Source organism: Alligator sinensis, unplaced genomic scaffold (genome assembly GCF_000455745.1).
Source record: "Alligator sinensis unplaced genomic scaffold, ASM45574v1 scaffold377_1, whole genome shotgun sequence".
NCBI lineage: Eukaryota > Metazoa > Chordata > Crocodylia > Alligatoridae > Alligator > Alligator sinensis.
This window is the reverse complement of record NW_005842047.1, coordinates 811,377-830,501: the sequence shown is the minus strand read 5'-3', so window position 1 is coordinate 830,501 and position 19,125 is coordinate 811,377. Positions and strand designations below refer to the sequence as shown.

Genomic DNA, 19,125 nt, shown 5'->3' with positions numbered 1-19,125 from the left:
ATCCACAGGTGCATCTCAAGTAGGGCCAAGGAGGTGATCCTCCCCCTCTACGCGACACTGGTCAGGCCGCAGCTGGAGTACTGTGTCCAGTTCTGGGTGCCGCGCTTCAGGAGGGATGTGGACAGCATTGAGAGGGTCCAGAGGAGGGCCACCCGCATGATCCGGGGACAGCAGGGCAGACCCTACAATGAGAGGCTACGGGACCTGAACCTGTTCAGCCTTCACAAGAGAAGGCTGAGGGGGGACCTGGTGACCGTCTATAAACTCACTAGGGGAGACCAGAAGGGTTTGGGGTAGACCTTGTTTCCCCTAGCGCCCCCCGGGATAACAAGGAATAACGGCCACAAGTTGTTGGGGAGTAGGTTTAGACTAGACATCCGTAGGAATTACTTCACATTTAGGGTGGCTAGGATCTGGAACCAACTTCCAAGGGAAGTGGTGCTGGCTCCTACCCTGGGGGTCTTTAAGAAGCGGCTCGATGCCTACCTGGCTGGGGTCATTTGAGCCCAGTTTCTCTCCTGCCCAGGGCAGGGGGTCGGACTTGAAGATCTACGAGGTCCCTTCCGACCCTACTTCTATGATTCTATGTCCGTGGGGGGCAGGGGCTGCTCTCTCCTGGCCTTGTGCACATCAGGTCCCAAAGTACACAGGGCCAAGAGACAGTGCTTAGGGCCCATGCCCACTGGGAACACCCCATTCCCCTTGCCAGCCCCCAGGTTATCGGGGGAGAGGAGGGGGGAAGCACCCCCTGGCTGGTGCAGTGGGGCAGAGCAGGGTGGGAGCAAATCTGTTTCCAAGAGGGAGCACATGCAGATATGTTCCCCTGTATGCTTACTGCACAGTATTTTTATTGCACATTAAGCCTACTTTGAATTAATAGCATGTGTAGATGTGCCCAATGAGGACTGCAGAGAGGAAAGCTTGCACCTAACTGTCATGCAAAAATGACCTTCTTGGAAATCTACGTTGTAACTGTAGGAACCTGATATGTTTCAAAAGTGTTATTATTTCTGGGAAGCCTACATGTGATGGCTTCACAACTAATGACGCCTAAATTGAAAATATAAAGAAACTATTTAGAAAAAAAAATGTTGCTTTTTTCACTGGGAATCATATCACCACTAGTGAACAGAAAGAGAATGAAAACTCTCAATCCCAGTTTAGAGGATGTAAAATCAGTTTTGCCTTCAGAGAATTGTGTGTCATTGTTTTAATGAGGGGTTTCAGACATTTGGTTTTTTAAAATAAGCTGCTAAACAATGCAAAAAAGAGAGTAAATGGAGAACAGCTATTTAGAAAGAAAATATTCTTGAAATAGATTTGAGGTAAGGTATGATAAATGACTAAGAAGCAGTTAGGTAAATTAGTCTGTGCAGAGCAGTATACTACCATGGTTAGACTATTTCTAGTACCCAAAGTAGCTCATATAGAGCAAGCTTCAGTATTTGTATAATTGTGTTGTGTAGATGTACCCAAAACTGGTACCCAAGGTACTGCATACAGGAGAAACAAAGAGAGCACAATTGATATAGTCACACTTCATACATCAAACACAATAGCTTCAGCTAATACGTATGCTAATGCACATTAGTATCCAATTAACTAAAACGTAATAGCCTACAAATTAAAAGTGAGGCTAGGCATGAGGAAAAATATTTAGCGGGATTAGCTATGTAAATGGATGATCAAGGGCCTAGATGGACATAAGACACATTATCTGTCTTCATTGTGCTTCTGCTAAGAAATCTTCCATTAATTCAATGGCAACAGGAGTGGGCCCTAAAGTTGCCTGTACATGTGCTCGTTGGCATTTTAATTAGAACACGTCAGCATTCTAATTAGAATGCTGCAGTGTCACCACAGTGTCACATGTATTAAGCCCTGCACACTTACAAATGGCTGTGGAACGCTTTAACTAAATCTAGTTAAATGAGGTTTAGATAAAACATCATGCAGCCATTTGTAAATACATGGGGGCTTAATACACATGACACGGTGGTGTTTTAATTAGAGTGGCTGCCCGGGAACTGCCTTAATTAAAATGCCCTTCCCCCAACCTCCAAGCACATGTACAGGTAGCCTAAGAGATTAGGTAAAACACTTGATGACCTAATTGTGATTTACAATGAGATATTACCTTTACAGGGTTCTAACAATGTAAAAAGAACTTAAAGCTGATATAAATATAATGCATTGTCATACTCAAGTCTCCCTTTTTATCTTGCCAGAGTATTGCTAAGGTACTTTTGCATAACATGATAATTAGGCCTTAGCACAGGTTCATGGCCATTCTCTACAAAAATGGAAGAAACCTTTTTGGCAGGTGTGCCACAAAGTAGCCCCATACCTGCCACTTATTCCCTTATCTCCCCTGCCTGGTCTGCTTCTCTGTTTTCTGCTTCCTTCCTCATCTGCCTGTCCCCTCCTCTTCTGCCATGTGCCACACATAGGGGCTGCCTGTGCCACTTGTGGCATGCATGCTGCATGTTGGTTACCCTGGCAAAACAAAGAGGGCTAGTTTGAACGTTGCATATTCCAAATGGTTTTTATTTTGTCTTTTTCCTCTACTACCCTTGGTGCATTTTGAATCTGAGTGAGGTTTAATAATTTTAAGGGCATTAAAATGCTCAGCCACATCATAAAACCATTGTAGAGCTTTGCACAATTTACATTCTTGATTAAAGACAGAAAAGTCAGGCCAAACACAAAATCTGAGTCTACACAGTCACATATGGAAAGAAACTTGCTCAATACATGTCTAGTACCAGCTGATATTATCCAACAAGCAATAACTTTACAGAACAAACAATAAGTTTTTCCCAAAAATTTCAATAAGATAGAATTATGTTTGTGAAAAATAAAAATAAACAGCAAACATGAACATTTGTCAGAAAAAATGGCCTAAAATTCCAGACCACTATTGGCTCTAGACTTTTATGATCCAAGTCCAACAAAGGTCTTTTCCCTAGGGAAGTTAAGCATGGGAGTGGCATTTCAAGGCATTCCACTTTTGACCAGCTGATGAGTTGGTGAGAGGAGACAGGGAGTGGGGTAGAAATGTCATGCTAACACTGGCTGAAGACGACAACAATTCTCATTTAAAGCTGTTTAGCAAGAACTGATTGTTCAGTATTAAATATTCTGATTATCCATTTTTAAAATTATGCATAAATATATTTGGAATACATGTGATGCCAATTGTGCCTGAAAAATTATATTTGCATGTAAAAAATGGGGAACTGCACTTTAAATCATGCATTTGCACATGCAAATATGTTTGCTCAGACATATTTTTGTTTGTGCAGCAACATTTTCAAGAACCTTTGCAAACAGTTTTTCAAGATGTGTTCTTGAATGCTCTTTGGCTCCATGACATGCATTTACTTTTTTTTGCAGACTTTGTCAGCTGCTGGTTATCTTTTGCTTAGATATATGATCTCTAATTGTGGATGTTATCAAAATCAGTTACAATTAGAAGACAAAAGTTTATATATGGAAATGTCTTATTTCACAAGAACTCAAAGGAAGTTGGCTGCACATACCTAACAAGATTGAATTTAGCCAATTAATTATAACTATACATTTGTACCATCATAATTTGGTCTAAAATCCACAGCGTAAATTTTTAATTTCAACAGATGATCCTAGCTCAGAATAAGTTGTATTTAATATAGAATAGGTACAAAAAGATATTTCTATTTCTTCCTTTATTTGAATAATATTTTTTTTTCTTTTACTGTAAATGTTCAAAAGTAGTGATGGAATGCTGCTGTTTTATTAATGGTTGATTTAGTAAATTAAGTGCTTGTACTAAAACATCTATTTCTTACTGTATATAACATACAGTCTAAACAGTCATGTATTACCATTGGAAGAAAGCCAAAAACTATACAGTTCACTTTCACATACAAGGACTCTTGGCTTCACTACAAAAAAATTTAATATAAGGTTTTTATATGTAATTTTGCTTTACAGTTTTGAAACATTTAAAGAAGACAATGCCAAATATGATCTTAATAACAAGCAAACACAATTCAACCTAACGAAGGCTTTATGACAAAAAGAACTTACTATCAAAACAGTGTAATTAGAAAAAAAATCTCTAATGCCATAAATGACCAATTATTAAAGATGCAGGAACTAGATTTTCTTTCACAAGAAAATCTGCTATTCTAAAACATTTCCTGTTCTGAAAATGGAGCAAAACCAAATGAATTTTTCAAAGTTTCCTGTGAAATAAACGTCAGGAAAAATTATTTGGGATTAATCAAACTGTATGTTTTGTTAACACTGAAACATTTCATTCCAATTCAAACTTTTAAAAATGTTATCTTATATAAAATTAAAAAAACTGAAAAAAAGTTGTTTCAGGAAGGAAAACTGAAACACTCCATCCCCAGTTTATTTTAATTAAACTCTAACTAAGTCAATATATTTCTATGAAATGTTCACATTTCAACAAAACAGTATTTTTAGATGGAAAATATTCCATCCAAACTTTTCCGACCAGTTCCAACAGCTACTTCTGTTCAGAAATTACATTTTAATAATCTTATTTTGTTAACTCTTTCACAGCTAACATTGTACTGTTTAAGCACTATCTTATGTGGTTTGTTTGACTTGACATACCTGCTACAAGGGATACTACCAACTATGTATTTCTTATATAGGTGAGAATATTGCATGCCAATGCCCAAGTTCTAAACTTGGTTTTTAGTAATCAGATTGTTAATAGAGAACATTTTGGTAGCAACCAATGGAAAATGTACTATATAGAGAACCTGTAAAGGAAAACTGTTGGCTTTAATAGAAGACTAGCTTTAATGCATTTTATCAAGAGGTTATCTTATCTAAATGGATTTTAGATGCAGGGTTCAAATTATACACCAGCTCTTATGGGGGTCTGTTGTGGTGGCACCTGGAAGGAGCCACCACCATCTAAGCTGGTTAGAAAGGCATGGGGCAGGCCAGGACCTCTCATCTCTTATGGGGGGGGGGGGGGGACAGGACTCAGCCCCCCTGAACCCCACCATATTTTGAACCCTGCTTGGATGTACTGTCATTTAACTATGTACAAGTATTGGACAATTTGTAAAAATGTGCGTTTAAAATTAAGCTTTTAAACTTACATGAAGCACTTACACAAAAAAACTAATTTTCAGAGGTATTGAGAAATCTGCAGTTCCCATTGCCTTTAGACATGCAGGTTTTCAAATGATGGCCACTTTGCAGGATGCATCTATGAAAAGGGTTCCAAGGAAGAAGGATTAACATTGGGTCCAGAACCAAGATGCAAGGATATATCAGAGCACTTTGAACCTTAATAACAAGTACCTGTGCTTTGAAAAAAAGATGCTGGTACTACTGCATTCTGAGTGCTGCCATGGCTGGCTTTCCTCTCATGAACTGTCCCAATAAAAAGGATAACTTAGTGGATTTTTTTATTTAAATAAAGGAAACATACCAAATGTGTTCTCATTTTAAAACCTATAAATAAGATACCTTTAATCAGACTGGTTTACAAATTAGAGATTACAAGTGTTCAGTCCCCTTGAGGAGTAAAAATAATCAGGATGATGACACGTGATTAGAGAAAGGCCACTCCATGCCAAGAATTTTAATCTACAAGCAATTATTTAAAGACAGGAGAAGACAGCTGTATAAAATGAAAGAGGTAAGATAATTAAGGAATAACAAAAGAGCAGAAAGTTGTTTTTACAAATGGACCATCAATGCTGGCTTGTAGGTTTGACATATAAGTATGTATAAATTTGAGTAGGTGAGATAAAATTAAAACAATTGTTTTCATTTTATTTTTGATGCTACTATATGCATATATCACACTGTAAATACAGCAGTGTGAATCACTGTAACACATTAAGTGATCAAATAAGAATTGGGCCCATCAAGGTCTTGACCTGCTTCTTCTGAATGAGGCATTGAGCCATAACTTTTAAAAGACCATAGTGCTGTATAATATAAATTACTTGTGATCGAACATCTCTTCAAGTTCAAGAATTCCCAGCCAAGAGAGATATCTTAAAGCACTGAGCCATGGCCCAGATATTCCATTTGTAAAGGATCTAGTCAAATAAGTAAAAATCAAAATCTTGCTGAAGAACCCTTTATCTAACTCAGCAAGTCAAGATGATTTCTACAGTCCTAGGACTCCAAATGATGGCATCAGCAGAATCATAGTTTGGGACCATCCCTCTTAAAGTATATGAAGGTAAACCATATCTGCCCTTTACTGAAGACTAGGGACCTACTGAATTCATGGTGGAAGTAGAGTAGGCGGTGACTCCTTTAATCATGCATGTTCCCCTGCATGCACCTTGCCCCTTGCCCTCTGCCTTGCTGCTGATTAATGGATGGCCCCACTGCTCCCTCCTGATCAGCAGGGAAGCTAAAACCATGGTTTTAAACATGGCACCATTTGTGCCTCCCTGTCAGTCAGCACCAAAAGGCAGGACTGTCTGGGGCCCCTCAGCCAATCAGTGGTGAGAGGCAAAAATGGCGCCATATTTAAAACTGCAATTTTTGCCTCCCCACTGATCAGGAGCGAGCTGCAATTGGGGGCCCCTCCACCAATTGGTGGGGTGGGAGACCCTGCAAGCTTAAAAGATCCACAGAGCACCCCACTTCTGCCATTAATTCGGTAGGTCCCTACTAAAGACATAAATTAGGTCTGTTAGAAAACCTGGATGGGACCATTCAGAACTTATTAGTGCTGTTCTCAGCTTAGATAAGTCACTGCTAAGTGACTAACTGCAACGTGTCCATAGCATGCCTCTTCCTGCTGTCACAAGAAACAAGACAAAGAGTCATTGATCAAAGCTGTGATTTTCATGTAGCACTACAGGATGCTGACATTAAGCTACTAGCTTAGAGATATGCCACTATCTTGAACTTGCTAAAATCTGCTTGGTCATTAGAAAAGTCATATTTCTGTAAAAAGATCACACGTGTCTTTGAAAACATGACAAGAAAAGAACTATAAATTTAGTGTCTGATCATTAAAACTGCATGGTTGGGGTGTTGCATATTTAAAAACAAAATAAAAATAGTGGATGTGAAAGGAAGTGAGAGTGCTGCTGGGTGACCACCAGCTTACTCTCAGCTACTAGGAAAAGAGACCTGAGAAAACATTAGTTAACATAGTAATTCATCAGCAAGATGAAGACTCCACTTATGCTCACTTAGGCAGGACTTAAGCTGGTCCCTTCAGTGCATTAAACTATTCCTTGGGCATGCCCTTCCTGGCCCCATTTGTCCATAGTTTCAACTTGCATTGAAAAGTTGCTGCTCATTTTACAATGACTGACAAGGGTCTAAATGTTAATACCTAAATATTTCAGTAAAATTACTTATCCACCAGGACATCTCAGTTTGTTTTCATCTTTTAAAAGTGGCAGCTTTTCATATCTTCTTTCCGTTTCATTTTATTCTTAGTGAATGAGGCACCATAAAAAGCTGTCCTGGGACCTGGTTCCCCATTTACAACTATTGTTATGGTAGGAACCTTAAACTTTAAAAATAGTATCTGCTGAGCCTAAACATCTGACTGAAGAATACTTGTTTTGTGTGTAAGGAAGCCAAGACAAATCAGCTGACCCACACAGCACTAGCATAACATAGTGACCTCTGAATAACTTATGTCAATCTTGCTAGTTTTAAAGCTTTGTCACGGTGTGCATTAGTGAAGTATTGTGCTCTTCAGTGTCTTAGAAATTTCCCAAACAATCAAGATAGTCAGTCACTGTTTATAACATATGCTTTTGTCCAGACAAAATTCAAGTGGTATGAGACAGCCACATGCACATATCTCTCCCAACTTTTCTTTATTTCAAAATTTAGACATAGTTACAGTGCTAGGATCTATGCTGGCTTTTTGTTTGTACATTGAACAAATCCAAATACAGTCTTATTAGTATGGGGATTCGATTTTCATGTTTCCTACAGGCATGGCTTTTGCTTACATAAATGACATATTTTTGCAAAGGAAGTAGCATGTTTTCGTCTTCCTTGGTTAGGTTTGGGTTGCCATCTGCGGGCAGTAATATTTTGTTGTACCTACAATATGCATTTTCCTGTATTTGTAATATCTTCTTAGACCCACAAACCGAGTTTACATGTTTCTGAAAGTTTAAATAACTTTTCAGAGTCATGTCTGCAAATGCTGATGTGACTGGAAAGAGAGAAGAGAAATAAACTACATATTTGTTATAGTTCATAAACTTGAAATTGGGAAATTCAATTTTATAACATATGCAGGGAAAGGGTAGAGAAATGGGCCAGAGAAAAATTATGAATGGTTCTTATTTCTAGTTGTATGTACTTAGGAAAACTGCCCTTAGATATGCAAATTCATTTCAGAATGAACCTTTTATTACAATCCTGCGGTGGGCCAACGGAGCAGATTCTTAGTTATGTTGAGGCATTTATGTACTCCTGAAGAAAAGAAAGAGACCACAAACACATTTTACTAGGATTTCAGAACATATCTCTCTCACAAAATGCAAAGCTAAATCATTAACAGATTGTACCATCAAGGCTATTAGAATCATATTCAACCTTTGAGAGAAATAACTCAAATGACAGACACAAACCAATAGCCAAACAGAAAAAGTAAATGTCCTGATTTAATGACAAATATATTTTTAACAGAATGATAGATTAATAATAAGCTCTGTCTATGCACCAACCCTTTGTATCCAGAGTCTTTCTGATGATGGAGCTTCAATCAAGCTCACAGTTGCTTAGTTGTTTATGGAACACTCATTTCCCCCCCAAAGTTTAAGGACAGACATTTTTAGCCTTTTTAATGGTCTATAGATGTATGGGCAGTTGCCAACCACAGTGGCTACATTTTTTTACTGCTGTATATGAAGCAAAGTGAATATTTTCATGCTAGTATTCCATAGCATGACTGAAGGTATTGAAGACCTGCCCTAAATAAGCGAGGTTTGTTTATCCTAGCAAAAATAAGCCTGAGAGGGCATGTGATTCCTGTGTAAAGACATCAGCAATAGAGAAGAGCTATTTAACCGTAAGGGCAATTCTGGCATAATAATAAATGGGTATAAGCAGACCATGAATAAATTAGAGTAGTGAGGTTCTAGAACAGTATTCCAGTAAAAGTACTGGGGAGAAAAGCCCTAACTACTGTTCAAATTAATGAGGTTTCTGGTCCATGAGGCCAGAAAATGTCTTTGAATTTCAAAGTAGACGTACTTTGAATTATCCATATCATAATGCATACAAAAACCTATCCTTTTGGCTGGTGAGTGACAATAGCTCTAAGTATCCAACACTTTAAACTATCCAATATCAAACTAACAAGATTTTACTGTAAGTTCAACTGCATTTTAAATATACAAACTAACAGTTTGTGTTTGAAGTATCTGTTTCTAAAGCATATCAAAACTTAACTGAGCAGCCCCTTTCTTCAAAGGGCATATAGTCATTAATATATTTAAGAAAATATGATTCTACTTAGCCAGGTTTTCAAATACAGTATTTATCAGTGTACCAAATGACAGCCTACACCATGAAGTAACCACACATTAGTGACAATAGCAACACATAGATTATATTAAGGAGATGCAGCTGAAAGAAGTTCTCTCCTCTGGGAAATTATGTGAAAATTAGAAGTAAGAGGGACATGTTAAGTAGAAACAGATGTCTGAAAATTCTCAGAGATTGCTTTAAGGCCATATTTTCCATTAAGAAGTTTGGAAGTAGCAGTAGGCTTGAGTAGTATAGATACTGACAGTTGATGAGCCTTCATGAACCCCTCAAGTTCTATACGGAAGTTCTCAGGCACTCTCAGCTCCCTTCTCTCAGGTCTACATGCTATTCTTGGAGCGGCTTAACAAATTCTTCTTACTCATCAAATAAAGCTGTTTTTCATGTTTACATATACTTCCAAGGAATCAATCCTCACAGTACCTCTTCAATGTAGTATTAGCAAATAGTAGCTGCTGCCATACTAGAGTCTCCACTGATCTGGAAAGAGGATTGAAGGCTTGACTCTTGCATTTTTTTATACCACCTAGAGGAGTTATACAAGCATAACATTTTAGGGAAATGGGTTTTGAAGGGACCTCAAGACATCATCTACTCCCACCCCCTGTTCAGAGCAGGATCATCCCTGTCTAAACCACCATAGGCAAATGTTAATCTAACCAGCTCTTAAAAACTTCCATGGATGGAGATTCCACAGTCTCTCTAGGTAGCCTGTTCAATGTTTAGCCACTCTCACAGTGAGAAAGTTCATCCTAAAATCCAACATAAATTGCCTTCCTGCAATTTAAGACCATTACTTCTAATGATGTAAGACTGAATGGGTGCATCTACACAAGATGCTTTACTGTGCATTAGACTGATCTTATGTGCAGTAAATTGTCACCATTTACACATGTGCAACAATTATTGTGGAATGTATTAGTCTAATGTGCTGCTTTCTAGTACCTGTATATACATTCAAGTATTTGAAAACAGTTATCAAAATCCCCCTTAGTTTTCTATTCTTCAAACTAAATAATCAGTTTTTCCTACTTTTCTCATAAGTCACGTTTTCCAGACCTATAATCATTTTGTTATGCTCTGACCTTCTGACCCACAGAATCCACCACCTTGTTTTAGGCTGAAATCAAGTTGATTGGGCATGAATTGCTCTTAATGAATCCATTTTGGGTGTCCCTGATAGCTAAGGGTACTGGGGAATCTATATGACATATAAGAGATGATGTAGAAAACACTGTTACAATGCCAGTTTCCAAATGGCATTAACTAAGAGTAGATTTAGTTGAGAAGTTTTCATTGAAATGGTTTTGATTTTGTTTTATGTTTTGTTTTTTTAAGGACACAAAATAACACCTCCAGAACAAACAAGATTTTCATTTTTTAAAAATGGCAGCATTTCATGAGAACAATAAAAGGCACTTCACTGACCTCAGGACTATTCCCACTTGCCAAATTTCAGGTTATTTGTCTAAACCACATTGGACTTCTGGCTACTTAGAACAATGATTGGAAAAAAGTCAGCTACCTGTTTTTCACTAATATTTTTCCTTGGATATTGTGATATGTATTTGCTGAAAGTTAAAAAGAATCCAGCCTAATGAAAAGGCTATCTGCACAAAATTTTATCTGAAATAGTTCTAATTTGCCAGGCATGATAAACTGAAAAGAAAGGTTATATCTAGAAGGTGTTGGGCAACCTTACCTGTAAGCACATGGCATACAGACAGCTCAATTCACCCTTTAGATACTCCTGACTTTCACCAATAGATACCAGGCTCTACCTGTATTACTAATTAATAAGATGACAATACAGGATTCTCATAAATATGCAGCATACTTCCTGGGTTTGTTGAAATGTCTTTCTCTGGTCAGCACTGCATAGAGCACAGGAAGAAGAGTACAGTAAAATCTGTTATCTGGTATCCCTGGGGTAAGAGGATTGCCAGTTATGTAAAAATTTTGGTTATCTGAAATAACCCGGCAGGGGTTTTCAGATAACGTGGAGTGGGCTGGGCGGAGGAGGCTGCATGCCAAGCAACACCAGCTCAGGGTAGTGCGTGGCAACGGCGGCCGTGGCATGCAAACTTCCCCCCCAGCCTCCTGCGTCCAGCTGGCCGGCAGCTGGAAATTCTGGTTAGTAGAGTGTGCCTCTTAGTAAAATCCCAGATAACAGGGATATTACTGTATATGGTGATGATGCCTTCTCTGGAACAGCTGTCCTAGTGAGCAAGGACAGCAATGTGATATGCACTCTCCTTTATTTCTTGGGCAAATTATGTCCATAAACTGAATAGTGTCCTTTGGATTTTGGTCTTCCTAATGGAAGGTTCAATAAAAAAAAGTATATTTTGGGCTAGGTAACATGTCACTGAAAGTGGTGAGTGCAGTTGCTGGCCTCCATTTAAGACAGCTGGAAAGAAATGCATCAGCTCCTTTAGGAAACAATAGCAATCTCTCCTACAAACACAGGCACATCTCAACATCTCAAACTAAAGGGACATATGGGCTCACTCAGGAATTTGAATGGGGTAAGAGTGCCTGGTCTGGGTATTGTTTTTAGGCTTTAGTAAAGCATGGATATATGTGTGTGTCTGGGGATGTATGCATATATGAACACACACACACACGGTGGAAAGCAAGGAAAAAAAAATCACAAAAAGTCAGAGAAGAAACAGAAAATCCAGACAACTTGTAAAAGCTAAGAAAGCAAGGCCCTGAGAGTACAGACAGCTTGGGGACTGAATGCTAGGAGACTGATAAGGGCCTGAAGTTGTGGCAAAGGATATCTTTAGTCTGCTTCCCTTGCATCTAGGGAACTAGGACATTGCAGATTTTTCTGTAAGTAGGAGCCCATCCAAATCCATAATTAACGTTTTGTTCTGAAAATAGCCTACAAATCGGTCAAAAAGAGGATACCAAGATGTTACTGTTAGAGGTCCAAAAAAAATTAACTGTTGAACCTGGAACTGATCTCCTGCAGCATAAACTGTGTACTTTTTAAAAGATTACTGAAGCAGTGTCACATGTTGCTATAAAATGCACACTGCTGCTCTCTCTTTACAGGTAGTAACTGCCTTATTAATTCTCAGAACTCAAAATTTTGAGAAGAACCACTCTTGAAACTTCTCTATAACATTCTCCCTAGTTGTTGCCTAGCGTATAACATTGATTACAGTAATTATTCTGCCTTTTCCCCTCACAAGTTACATAAGATGTTTTTAAAGCATCAATCAACAGAAGACCAATTATGACTGGGGAGCTTAAGGCATTCTTTTCTGGTTGGCATGGTTACAACAAGGTGATTTCTTTCACAATTAGTGCTTACAATATTCCAACATGTATGTTGGAAAAAAAAAATAATTACATAGAAGTGCAACACACCTCAAGTAGCATCTAAGTCAAAAAATTACTACAAAAATGCCATTGTTCTGAATACCATTATTTAATTAGGTAATGACAACATACCGACTGTGGGGTGGTTTGAATCACTTGACCTCTTTTATTCTAAAACAGCCCCAACTATTATTCTAACCTTATTTCCGCTGCACAAGCCCAACATATCTTTAAGCATCTGTATAAATACAAAATCACTCTCCATGTTTTGGAACTAATTTAGACATTTTTCTTCAATTTAGGGGTTTTGTTCTGCCAAAAGACTGACATATGCTTACCACAAAAATACAGTTATAATGCTCTGATCATGACTTGAACTAACCATATAATATGTGATAGCATATTTACATTTTCTATGTTTTTAGAATAGTTTGAAGATAGCCTACAATATCAATTATCCCTCCCCCCACAACCCCATTAGAGAGGTTATTTTTGTGTAATCCCTGAAAGTTTAGACAATTTATCTGAACTTCATTGCCTCTCCTCAGCATTAGCATAGAGTTGCTGATAAAACAGTTGCTACATTTCCCTCAGGGATGGATTATGACTCTCTGTACATAATACGCATATCAGTCAGTGAAGGGTTTTGGGTTTCTCTGAGATGACAGGTGCTATGTATTAGAACAGGTCGGGATTTTTTGGATTGAACTTTTTTTGAGGAAAAATTACAATTATTCAGATGTTAAAATGAACACAGGTAGATGACTCGGACAAATTTCTCATTTGGGAAAAAAAAAGTGCTCAAATGAGCCATTTTTTTGATTCTCAAAATAACATTTTTCCACTGTCTGTTCTTAATGGCTTTTATCTTGAAATAGCAGAAAATTCATCTTAATAAAATATTTTAAAACTATTAAAAGGATCTTAAATGAAATGACCCAAACCAGAACTTTCTCCAAATGTTGGATCATGAGATTTTGAGAGTTCAACCTTTTGTCCCAATTTGGAAAGGGAACCCTGTTGAAATATCGCTCTCCCTGCCCCTCGCCCCCCAAGACAGCAAGCTGAACCAGGACAACTTTCTATCTAGCTTTCTTCCTTATTTCCAAAACTAAGACTTTCTTTCCACTCAAAGTATATCCTTCTCCCTTAAATCTAATCCAGTGTTTTGAACTCATTCTTCTTGGCTATCAATCCCCAGACATTGTCCATCTCACTCACTTTCCTTGGTATGCTTCTGACTTTTGGTAAGATCAATTTGAATGGAAAATGTTGAATGTTGAGTTGTCTTGTATTTCCTAAGCCGTTTACCCAGAAAACATTTAAAGGAAAGGCTTCTCTAACTATATAAGCCAGTCTGCTATATGCCTCTGTAAGGCAATTTGCCTAAGAACAAATCCCACTTGTAAAAATATTATTGTCGAAAATGCCATAAAAGAAGGCATTGCTTTCAATTATGTATTTTGTTGTTATTTTCCAGCCCAAAACATATCATATTATTTCCAAGAGCTGCCTGCTGGCCTCAGTGAATCAGAGTAGTTTCAAAGTAATTTACATTTTGATTTGCTTTGGAGTGTAGAGAGATAGATCCGAGCTACAGACTTTGCAACTGAAATGTTTGGATTTAGAATTGAGGGTCAGAGCTTGCACAGGGGAACATTTTACAAGTGATGGCCCCTGTTCTGCAAGTTGACTACATATAGCCTCCTCACCCTGTGGAAACTCACTGACTTCAGTAGGGTTTTGTGTCGGAAAATAAGTTTTCCTCCACAGAACAACATGCAGAGGCAGGGTCAGGAGCTCCACCTGTTTCAGCAGTTTTGTCAGCCCACTGAAATCAAGGGAATACATCAGGAAAGGCATGGTATATTAGCTCTATCAAACATAATAGTCCATCGTGTGCCTAATGAATAAGTTTAATTTACCAAACTAAAGAGTCAAGAGCTAAGCAGCATTCGTGAGATTAAAATTAATGCAGTGAATTATATGTACAGGGACACCACCAGCTGTGAGCAGGGCCACTGGAAGAGTATTAGCTTAGTGGGCTCCTTTTTGTATTCATCTGCCATGCATTGACCAACTCAGAGCACTGCCACAGCCAGACAAAGAACAGATAATCAATGCAATGCATTTCTCCCCAAAGCAAAAGGATATAGTCAGAATTCAAGGGATATAAAGAGGATTTAAAGGGGTTCCAATGAGGAAATACCTGTCAAAGGGTGGCATAAAGAGTTTCAAAGATCTGCTTAGGGTTTCAGCAGGGTTAAATGGAGCATCCTTAAACTTCAAAAGGGCCTCCTAGGTAAAAGGGAAAACTGTGAGGCTTCATAATCTGCAATGGTCCCTCCATCCACTCCTCAGGAAACCATTTAAGAGGCAGTTCTTAGAAGTATGTAGCACCATATACTCTTACTGTCTGAAAACAAAGGAAATTGCCCAACTGAGGATTCAGTTTATTTACAACATGGTTTCTTACACCAGACAAATCTCTGAACTTAATATATATATATATTTCACACACATCGGGTGTTGCTCTGTTTTGGCACAGGTCATGGGCTTCTAAAGATTCGACTGATATCATTGTCATTGGGCTGGTTTGATGTAATGGCATGCCACTGGCCTAGGATTGACTGAACCATATATATTTTACACAGCTGGAGGCTGTCAGTGCTTGGAGCTGACATTTAGGGGCTGCGCACAAACAATTCCCTTCAAGCATTTGCAGACACCCTGGCACACTTCCAGATGTATGTTTAAAAAATAGCTAAGTAAGTAGGACTCTCTTTCGATCGTTTTTTCTGGTTCTGTCCCAGTTGCTAACACTGAACGACTCCGCTTTTAAATAGGTAGCCTCAAAACATATGATGGTTTTCTTTTTAGTCATCTTTCTACAGCAGATATGCTATGGATCCCATTCTCAGACCCCCACACCAGGATGATTAAACAGGCATTTTACTGCATAAAAGCTTCTAAAAATAGTTGCAAAACATGGGGCTTTGGGAGTCCTTTTTGCTCTTCTTTAGTAATTCATATTGTATACCACATTTAAAAAATGCAGAGAATATTTCTATAAAGGTGTTTCCTGGAAATTGCTTGGAGGTTTTCATTCAGTTCTAATCAGGAGAGGTGACTGATTCAGGATGCCAGGGCTCATCACCAGCCTGCATAACCTGAAGTTTGAAAACCAGAGCTTTCTATCTTGTGGCCTATGTCAAAACCCTAATCAGAATGCACCCCCCAAACTCTGGCAACATTGCAGATTGAATCTGATTTGAGACCCAAATTTGCCCTCCACCTCACCAGATACAATGTGTTACTAAAAGGAATTGGCAGAAGCATAACTGCTAGGGCCTGTGCCCTGTATGACAGCAGTGGCAGTAGGGCCAAGCTGGCTGTGGCAGTGGCTGGGGGGAGTTCGGGTTTCAGTTTGAATAGACTGAATAATTATCTTTTCTCCAAGTCTCCAGTGAACCTTTAGCTCCCAGATTGCAGGAGGCTCCCAGGATCCTCAGCTCTAAGGTAAAAAATTGCCAGAAGACTGTTCCAGGGCCAAGGACACACAGCTTCCTAGAAAAGGCTGCAGGGAAAATATGCCAGGCTCAGCTGCCAGAGCCCTCCGCCTTGGGATGGACCTGCCAGGAATCCAGGCAGCGTCTCCTCAGAGCCCAGCTTTCAGACAAAACATTTCAGGCTCAATGAGCTGTCATTTTTGACAAAACTTTGTTGTACTGCAACTATGCCCAGCTGTAGTAACTGTTACTGCACATTATAGCAACACTCACTTTACTAATCCTTTATGCTAGCAGAGCTATGTAAATGAGAATCAAACTGTCTCCAGACAAAGTTAAACAATACAAACTCTTTTACTCCCTGCCAGTGCATTATTGCAGCACTGCCCATACAATGCTTCATAATATGTAATGCTTATCAGTACTTTCACTGGCAATAAAAATCAGAGGGTCAAAATATTCAGCCACACTTTACCAGTTTATTATATCACTAGAGAATTTGGTACATAATGTTCTTTTTCTGCTTTCCAGCTAATTCTCTCCTATTTCTCCGCAGCCCTCTCCCTCAACTGCCATTTCCCCTGTATCAGACAGTAGTAATAAGAAGTACCACTAGGCATGACTAAGCAATAGGCAGGCGTGCATACCCACCTTGCTTAAATATTTGTTCACTCTCTCTACAGAAAGTGTTGCAACAAGTCCAGATGCTGGATAATCATTGAATGCCTACTGAATACACAAAGATATTAATTGAATTAACTATTACAATACCCATTCAGGTTTCCTTTTCAGTACTACACATTGAAATAGCCTGGAATGATTTCATGCATGTTCTTACTCAGGACATTAGAACAACTAAAGTTAATACTAAGTGTAAATAACCTAGTGTCAGATTTAGATCAGAACCAGTACACGCTAGGGCAGGATGCTTCAGAATATGAACTTGTTTGTTCTTTGATTTCATAGTGAGCCTGAGTGTATTCATTAAAGACTGGCAAGAACACATATGGAGACATATCAAACAAATGACTTTTGGCTCAAATCAGATTAATTTACTGGCAAAAGAAGAAGATAAAGAGATAAATCCCCAGGCCTGTTTTATAGACCAAAGCAATAGGAACTGTTTTAAGAAAGCAGCAAATTTAAGCCAAGTGCTAAAGCTAAAGCAATCGGCATATGTATGTGGGGGGGGGTGGGGATGGGAAGGGGCAGCAGAGTCTATAATGACAAAATCCTATATAATCACATTCGTAAGGGATTGCAGGTTATTTCAGGAGAAAACATTTAATAGTTTTTTATTAATTTTATTCAATTCAGCACATGGGTGTTTTCTTACCCCAGGAGTCATGGGACCCCTCTATATGTTACAGGTGTCACACCAGGCATGGCTGGTGAACTAAGACTGGTGGGGTGGGTGGAGCAGTACACGGGAATGGGGAGGGTTTGCAGCTGGCCAGGAACAGGGTGGGGTTTGCAACTTCCCCGCTCCTGGCCGGAGGGCCCAGCTGGCTGCAAGTGCCCCCTCCCAACTAGCTGCAAAACCCGCCACTCCTGTGTGACGCTCCACCCGCCCCACGAGTCTGAGTTCATCAGCTATGCCTGTATCACACACTTAACTGGTTAATTCTACAGTTACCTTGAGACCAACTACATGTGCAAAGCAACTATCATGCCATAAGGCCTAGGAACAGAAGTTACACATAAATTGATTTAAGTCATCAGAAACTGGTTTAAACCTGTAACAGAACAGAAGCTCAGTGCACATAAACCAGTTTCAAAATGGCTGAAACTGGTTTAAGATAAACCTTGTTGAATGTAGTATCAGACTTAACTGATTTGGGTAAAACTGGTTTATGAAACTTCTGTCCCAGACCCCTACCTGGTTCAAGCTAAATCACAGTCCCCCAGCATACTTTGCACCCTGGGCTGGGCTGTGCTGTCTGCTCCAGAGAGCAGGGCTGGCCCCATCCCTCTGCTCCCTAGCTGGAGCAGTGAGAACTGGCTGACAAGGAGGTGGGGGGAGGGAGGTGGCTGGGGGTGCAACCCAGTCTGCAGGTGGGGGGCTGCTGCCCCCGCAGGCAAACCCTGGCTGGCATCTGGGGTCAGGGAGGAGGTTAAACACCTCTTGCCCCACTGAAACTTACTGCTAGCTGTAATGGAGGAGTACAAATCACAGAGGCACCTGGAAGAAGGGATAAGCAACCCTGCTGAGTCCTGCTTCTGTGATGCTGGGCTGGACTGCAAATCCCAGAGACCTCGGGGGCAGCAGGAAGAGGAAGTGAACTCATAGCCAAAGAGCTGTGCTCTAGCACCCTCCTGCTTCTGGCCTGAGTCATTGCAGGCATGTGGTTGGATTTTCTGTATCAAAGGTAAATGTGAGTACGGCCACACATCAGGGTAGGCTGACTATCCAGGCCGACCTAGACAGATTAGTTAAATGGGCAGACCAGAACCAGATGCTGCTCAACACTGAGAAGTGTAAAGTGCTCCATCTGGGGAGGAAAAATCCACAACAAACTTACAGGCTCGGTGGTGCTGTGCTACTTAGCACCACATCTGAAAGGGACCTGGGGGGTCATCATTGACCAGAAAATTAATATGAGCCACTAGTGTAATAGTACAGTTAGCAGAGCAAACAATATGCTAGCATGCATCCACCAATTTATCTCAAGTAAAACTATGAAGTTATTCTCCCACTCTACTCAGCATTGGGGAGACCACAGCTGGAGTACTGCATCCAGTTCTAGGTGCCACA

At 39.5% G+C, this 19,125-nt stretch overlaps 1 long non-coding RNA gene across 1 annotated transcript; it reads right to left on the bottom strand.

Annotated features, from left to right (window-relative positions):
- Positions 1 to 8,264: 8,264 nt before the first annotated feature.
- On the bottom strand, positions 8,265 to 15,266 carry LOC102378689. The gene is made up of 3 exons (XR_323713.3): positions 15,071 to 15,266; positions 9,952 to 10,054; positions 8,265 to 8,451 (listed from the first exon to the last, which is right to left on the bottom strand). It is a non-coding gene; the product is annotated as an uncharacterized LOC102378689 (long non-coding RNA).
- Between the last annotated feature and the right edge of the window lie 3,859 nt (positions 15,267 to 19,125).